The following is an 8,127-nucleotide window of genomic DNA, read 5'->3' as shown; positions in this document are numbered from 1 at the left end:
TCACAGACCCTTTGGCCATCAAACTTTGCCCTTATTGGCTCTTCTTTAAGTAGCCTAGAAGGAGCAGGTAATGACCTCTGTCCCCTGCTCTTGTAGTGATAGATTCAAAGTCCATAAAACATTGGCAACTTGTTCCTAAGTCGGAAGTAGGTGAACGGCTGACACTGAAAGATTATGTTTTGGATAAAGTCTGTATAATTTTTGCAGAACTTGGTCTAGGCCTTTGGGGAAACCAAACAGTGTTCTCTTATATTTTCAGTTACATTAACACCTTGTTCTTATCTAAGTAGGAAAATATACCTATATATTTATCTATATCTATCTCTTTATGATTACATTGTATTATTACTGATGGGTTGCACATGTATTTTATACAACAATGACATCCATATACAATACTGCATGAAGTAAAACGTTCCAGCTGCAAGTTATATGGAGGTTTTTTTAAAACAAACTCAGTTTTACAAACTAAGTGTAAATGTTAGTGTAAAAAAGTTCACTGAGGAGGTGAAGTGCCTATGATGAGCCTCTAAAACATTAGAGTTTAAAAAATGGTAATGATAATGATGCATTTCTATTGGCAATCTTTAAAGTTTATATAAACCAGTACATGGTACTTGACCACTTATTTCATTATGTGATGATATCTTAAATATAAGCGTATATGTTTCTGACAAAGTGAAAGAGTGGATAGTAAAATATTAACATAGGAATTAATATCACAAAAGTTATTCATTTGCCCATTTGCCTTTTTTTCTACTTAAATTCTTAGGTCTTTTTAGTATATAATCAAGGAAACTGGAGTAAGCAGAATAATTGAGATGCACTGGTATGCTTTGATTGTCAGTATGGTGAAGAGTTATTGGAGGAAGAAATCTTTAAACTCAGGGAGAAAGGAAAAATGAGAAAGTTTTCAGGACAGAATTAGCACCTGAAAACATTTTTTGAAAGTTTGGGTTGGTATTAAAAATGTTGGAGTATTATTAATGTGAGGCGCTATAAAAATAAATTAAATAAAAGAGAATTAAAAGTTCTGTATGTTTTATACATGGAATTGCATTATACATTTCCAGGAGTCTTAAGTAAAGATTTAAATTGAGTTAGAGCTACAACTCAGTGGTTGAGAATTTGTCTAACATGAGTGAGGTCCAAGTTTCAATTCAAATCCAGCTCTGGGAAAGCCTGAAATTGATTTCATATTATAGAAATATTTTTATATTATTTTAGAAATATCAGGTTTTTTATGTGACCTTTGTATTAGAATAGGCTTAAGAAGCTAAGTTTAAGATAGGACATATTTTATGCATAATTTTTTCCTGTCTTTTCCCTCCACTTTTGTATCTTTTCTGTAATAAAAAACATTACATGGTTATATTTACATGAAACACACAGGTAGGTAGGCAGATGGAAAAATAAATGGTTCTGTTTTCTTCCAATAAACATTTTATATTTAATCCATCAAATCATAATTTTATAAGTATATGACCAGTTTTATAGTTTACAAATGAAACTGTTTTTTTTTTCCTTTTCCTTATTACTAGAGGGCAATTTTTAAGAAAATAAATTGTGGAAACATATCTCTTAACATTAGTTTTCTGAGCATATGAAGATATGAAGAGCTTCTACAAGTTAGATTTCAGATTGTTTTAACTACTCTTGATGTAATCAGTTGAAGAGGGAACTGATTCAATCTCCTTTGTAAAGAAAGGGAAAAAATACCTAGAACTTCTGTTCTGTACATTTTAAAAGATAAATGGTGAAATACAGTTATAAATTTTTAAATTTCTTTCTTTGCTTAACTGTTGAATCAGATTCCCCTTCAGCTGATTGTACAGAAGCTATGAAAACTGTAAAGCTTTTCCCCCTCCTTCAAAAGTGCTCTGCAAATGGTTCTGTTCTTCATTTCCAAATCACAATCAAGAGTTACATAAATTATTATCACTTCACCATTCCTGTTATGTTATCTTTTCAATTCTCATCCTCTATGGTACTTTTTGGATTCCTTTTTGATGTAGAACACCAGTATCTCTTTGTTTATAATATAAATATTATAAATTCCTATAAAAACATAATTTCTCATATACCTAAATATGACTATAAACATTTACAAAATATCAACCCAGTTAATTCAATGTTACATTTAAGTTGATACCATAAACTTGATACTATTGCTTCACATATCAAATATATGTATATTATGTATTTTCTCAATTGTGAATGCACACTATTTATAATAAGTTTTATGAAAAGATTCATATTTAATTATACAGAATTAAACACATATTCATAAAGGAGTATATTAAACTATGAAACATATCATTCTACTAAGGAAATACATAGTAAAGGGTAAGGTCTCCCTTGCCTCCTTCATATATAATTATCTGTATACTTTCTCATGTCTTATTATTTACACAACAACTTACACTACATGTATTTTCCACCAAATTATTTCTTTAAAACTATTAGATAACCAGGAAATTATGAAAAACATATCAGATACTCCAAGATATATTAAATTATTAAAAGAATTTGCACAATTTTGAGTTTGCTTAATTATACCCATATCATTTATGTCATTGTATGTTTGCTCTACTTTACTTATTAGGTTGAAAAATAGATAGAGCTCATGTTTATCTGTTCTATTGTATTTGACCACTAAGGTATTGGTACTTTCATAGATAAAGTTTAGTATATTTTTCAGTAATTTTGTTCTGAATTAAGCATTCATAATTCAATATTTTTTATAATTTAGCACTAAGAAATGAGTTCAGTAGAAATAAGAAAATGAACTACTTAGAATCATTTTTGGACTTGGTGCATAGATTACATAATAGTTAATATAACATTTATGTGATGATAAAATGAAGGACATAATAATACTACATAGTTAATTACTAAAGGAATGCTATGTAAGAATGATCAGAGGTTTAACTTAATACTAAATAAAATTGTGCAATGGAAAACGTTACAAATATTTTTTTTGTTAATACAAAAGCATGAGGAATGGTAATAAACAAATTTGCAGTCTGTACTTTTATTTATTAATCTCCTTTTAAGTAATAAAGCATGACTTCTAAAATTCCAATATCTGGACTAATGATAAATGTAGCACAATAAAATGTACAATGATAAATGTAGCATGTTCAATAAGAAAATGCTTTAGTTATGCTTCTATTTTTTAAATCCTAAAAATAGTCAATATTATCATTTTGTATGCACTTGTATTTCATTGTTCTAATTATATCTAATCATCATTGCTAGGAAAATTTCTCACATTGTGTGATATTATTGAAAATTGCAAAAAACAGTAGATTTTGAGAGTTCTTATCACAAAAGATGATAAAATAAGAATGTGAAACAATACCTAGGTTACTTATCTCAATTTATCCATTCTCCAATAATGCATACTGATTTCAAGATGCCATGTTGTATGTTATAAAACATACAATTGTTGTCAATTTAAAATTTTAAAATTCAAAACTAGCACAGTAGAATAACTCAGCAAATAAGCTCATGTTAATTAAGCACATGATGCAAATGAAGAAAATTCTGAAAAACCTGATATATATATATAATATTTTTTTACAAATGAAATACATATTTACTATAGAAAATTTAGAAAATATAAATAAGGAAAAAGAAAAAAAATAGAATACACATATTCCATTACTGTCACATACACCACAGTTAATAAAGACTGTTTATGCCACTGTAAAATAAGTTTGACAACTTTAACATGCTTTGCATATTTATTTTTTAATTGCCAATTTTATAGCTGAATCTTACTGCCATTTTAATTTAAATCACTTCTTTGAAAAACATTATTTTTTCTCATTAAAAATAAGAAGTTAATTCTGTATAGTAATGTGTAGATGGTATATGCAAACATATCCCAAATGACTGGAATAAAGCTAGTCTCAGTAGGCCAAAGCAAACACTTTAGGCCCTATAGAAATCCAACATTTAATTTACTGGTGCAAACAATAAAGAAAAAAGGTAATATAATAGATATGGATTGAAATACATCTTCTCTGCACTCCTGAATTTATTTATGAAGTGTCCCTCAAGTCTCTCTGCTTTGTTTCTGTGTCTCAATGTAGAAATAAAAAACACTGTAACTGCTCTGTGATCCAGCAAGGTACAAATATGTAACCTAGAAGACCTGAATGCAAGGAAGGACATGGAATAGTCTCAGACAATAATAAAGATGCTTATTTGTTGCCTGAAACACTGAAAGAGACTGCGCCATTTTCTTAAACTTTCATATATATATTTCTAGAGAACCTGAACCAATATGGCTACCAAGCAGATGTCACCTACATAGGCCTGAGTGTTGAAAGAGATGGAGAGATGCCAGAAATTAACCTACTCATTTGGATCAAAACTCAGGAGAGAAAGTCTACATTTCAAGGTAAAATATGTTTGCCTTTCATTTCAATTGTTTAAATTACTAAGAAGTAACTAATCAAGAATTGTATCTAAACACATTTATTAAACAGAAAATACGTGACAGAGGAAGCCTATAAACTATGTCAAATAAACGTATATTTAAAAATAAAATATAGTGATGAGGTTTTGGAAAAATAACAGATGAAAACAATAAGCTCTCTCTCTCTCTCTCTCTCTCTCTCTCTCTCTCTCTGTTTGAATGATATTACAGATTAAATTCTGGAGAAATGCAGACAAATGTATTCTAACTGAAGTGACTATGACTCTGTCAGTGTTTATGAACATCCAGAGTCAGTAACGACCACCCTCCACCTACTCCAATTCGAAAGCACATTTTACTTCCACTTGGCATGTGACAGGTGAGCCAAGAACCAATGAACAGGAATGAATTTGGGAATATTGTTTCCCTTTCAATTTCATTGAAGAGTTTAAACAGTAGTGGCAGTAGTTCTCCAAATGCCTTGCAGAATTCTGCAGTGAAGCCATCCGGACCTGGGCTTTTCTTAGTTGGTAAGTTTTTAATTACATTTTCAATTTCATTGATTGATATTGGTTTGTTTAGAATTTTTAGATCTTCTTCATTTGACTTTGGTAATTCATATGTATCTAGAAATCTATCCATTTCTTCTGTGTTTTCCATCTTATTGGCATATAGTTTGTCTAGTAAATGTCGATGATCCTCTGGATATCTGCTGTGTTCTTTACAATTTCACCTTTTAATTCCTAATTGCATAGATCGGGGCCTTTTCTTTCCTTTTTTGATAAGGTTGGCTAAGGGTTTCTCAATTTTGTTTATTCTTTCAAAGAACCACAGCGATATATGTACACCTATGTTCATAGAAGCACTGTTTGTAACAGCTAAAACTTGGAAACAGCCCAATTGCCCATCAACTAGAGTCTGGATAATGAAAAAAATTTTTTTGCTTTGTAAATTAGTATATTAAGGAGACATTCATACATTTCAACAATTGCTTAAATTCTGATACCCAGATTTAAGCATGTGAACACGACTTAAACACATAAGTAAAGCTATTCACCATAATTTGCTATACTATTACCATTAAATTACAGTTGCTTTGGAGCATAAGTCCAATGGGTTAAAGTAAGCCTGTAACATACCTAAGGAACACCTTTTTGTATTACACATGCAGATCAGCTTTCCATGTAGTCTCTTCACTTTAATTTCAAAGTTACCCTTTTATTTCAAAGCTCTGAAGTCACTAAGGGCTTATCATGGTCCAAAGAGAAAGGAAAAAGAATACAACCAGGACTGGTCAACATAGTTTTTTATATATATTTAAAAAGATGCCACAGAGAAGGGAATGCAATTCTAGAAATGCAAGCCCTTAAGAAGCAGCATTATGATAAACCCCTTCTTCAGAAAGGCATCATTTCTATTACTGATACCACAGGCTAAATTATATTTTATGCCACCTTCTAGTAATAGTTGAGGGAATAGAATCCAGAGACATCACAATGAGTCCCACTTAGTACAAATTAACTAGATAGAACAACACTTCTACAGACTGTTTCCTTTTTCTGATTGCCAGTTAAATACAGTTTTAATCCATAAATTAACAAAGAAGGGTCATATACTAAAGTCAACACATATACCTAGCATTTCAGTCTAAGCTTGTCCATGTATATAATTGCAATCAATTACAATGTATGGCCTACCAGACTCCAGGGTTAGGTACTTTTTACAGGCATTAAACTTCATCTTGCAGACTGAAGTTATCATACATACAGGGCAAAGTCAGAGCTTTTATATCTGCGTTTATTTTTCATTTAACTTTTAAAACACTATATAATTGAATATTGAAACAAAAACAATAGCAAGTAGTGAGCAAGTGATGATTATAGTCCTTCATGTGTTCACTACTGCACACAAAATGCCAGCAGTGAATATTATTCACTGCCCCATTAAGAGGTCTGACACTGAACACCACCTCTGGGATGATGTTCATCATCCGCATAGGCTTCTCCATTATAATGGCGCCGTCTTTCCTGATTTGGATCAAAGTCCACGAGTTCTACCAGATCCATTTCATCTGTTTCTTCTACTTCCTTCGTCTTGTGTAGAAGTTTTTCCAGCAAAGAGAATTTATCAGGAGAGAGAAAGCCATTTTCAGGAAAGTTTACCTTAAATTCTAAAATTAGACAACTTTCATATGGTCTATGATAAATTGGCATGCCTTCATTTAGCACACACTTGATGTCTCCACGCTTGACAATCTGACCTGGATGAGAGGTGATGACTATGGTTTGGTTGTCAAGAGTGGATCGGCTTTTCAAAGCCACACAGTGCTTCAAACAGCTGTATATCCATACACATGAAAAGGTCTTCTCCTCGAGTGAAAACAGCATGGTCCTTCTGATGTAACACAATGTTAATATCTCTTGGCTCCAATCCTGGTTCTTGGTCTCTTTCACCATGGAATGGTATCTTCTGGCCATGTTTCATGCCTTTGTCAATGTGAACTTCTAGAATCTTCCTCTCTCTATCTTCCTTCCATTGCAGCTTTTTCATCTATCTTTATTACTGATGTGTTCTTCATGGCCCTGGCAATCCATGCACACAGATTGAATTTGCTGAACCATTTCAGGTCCTATCTGATGAATTCTTATTTGTATTCCAGTACCTTGGGAGTTGGGACAGCACTCAGCAACTCCTTTCTTACCACCTGGGCTTTCACATTTGTCACAAATCATGTTCTTTTGCAGAGCCAGTTTCCTTGTTGCACCATTATGTAAATCTTCTAAGGTAACTGAGAGCTGATGTACCACATTTTTACCTCTCCTTTCTCTCTGCATCCTTCCTCCTCCTCTAAAAAACATATCAAATATATCCATAGGGGAGCCAAAACCGCCACCTGCTCCACCCTCCTTAATTGCCTGTTCCCCTTCTTTGTCATATAATTCCCTTTTCTTGGCATCAGAGAGAACTTCATAAATTTGAGAAATCTGTTTAAACTTTTCTCCTTCATTTGAATTCTTATCAGGGTGGTACTTCAAAGCCAGTTTCCTGTAAGCCTTTTTCAATTCTTCTTGGGTGGCATTGGATTTAACCCCCAAAACATCGTAGTAAGTGGTTTCTTTCACCATTTTCTACAGCTGGTGAGCAGGCTGGGCCAGAGTGGGGAAGCAGGAAGGAGTGTGTAGCAGTGAGCAGCTCATACAGCTGCTGCTCCTCCACCTCTCAGTGCATTCTGGAAAATTTCCTGTTTTGTTTTGTTTTGTTTTCATAAAATGGAGTATTGCTCAGCCATAAAGAATGAGAAACTACAGACATTTATAGCTAAATGGATGCACATTGAGGCCATACTCTTAAGTGAAATAAATAGGACACACAAGTGTAAATATTGAATAGTTTCTCTACAGTGAGAAATTGAAAATGTAAATAAGAATAAAAATGTACAATAGATAATATGAAATAGGAAGAAAAGGTCCAAAGTTGCAGGGGAAAGGAAAGAAGAGAAAGGAATAAATATGAGAAAAGGAAAAAATGGAAACAAAGTCTTTGTAATAGGGAGGAGGGGAGGTGTTGAAAGTAGGGCAGACAAATGGGGGAAAAAAAACTAAGAATCAAGATATGTCATTTAAAGGTACAAATTCCCAGTGATGAATGTCATCATATTGTATTCCTAAAATGCACCAATAAACTTAATGAATAATAAT

At 32.3% G+C, this 8,127-nt stretch overlaps 1 pseudogene; it reads right to left on the bottom strand.

Annotated features, from left to right (window-relative positions):
- Positions 1–6,372: 6,372 nt before the first annotated feature.
- LOC101711756 (dnaJ homolog subfamily A member 1 pseudogene) lies at positions 6,373–7,554 on the bottom strand (annotated as a pseudogene).
- Between the last annotated feature and the right edge of the window lie 573 nt (positions 7,555–8,127).

The sequence above is a fragment of the Heterocephalus glaber genome, unplaced genomic scaffold (genome assembly GCF_053883595.1).
Source record: "Heterocephalus glaber isolate CG9 unplaced genomic scaffold, H.glaber_assembly_v1.0 deba00001666, whole genome shotgun sequence".
NCBI lineage: Eukaryota > Metazoa > Chordata > Mammalia > Rodentia > Bathyergidae > Heterocephalus > Heterocephalus glaber.
This window is presented reverse-complemented; position numbering and strand designations above follow the sequence as displayed.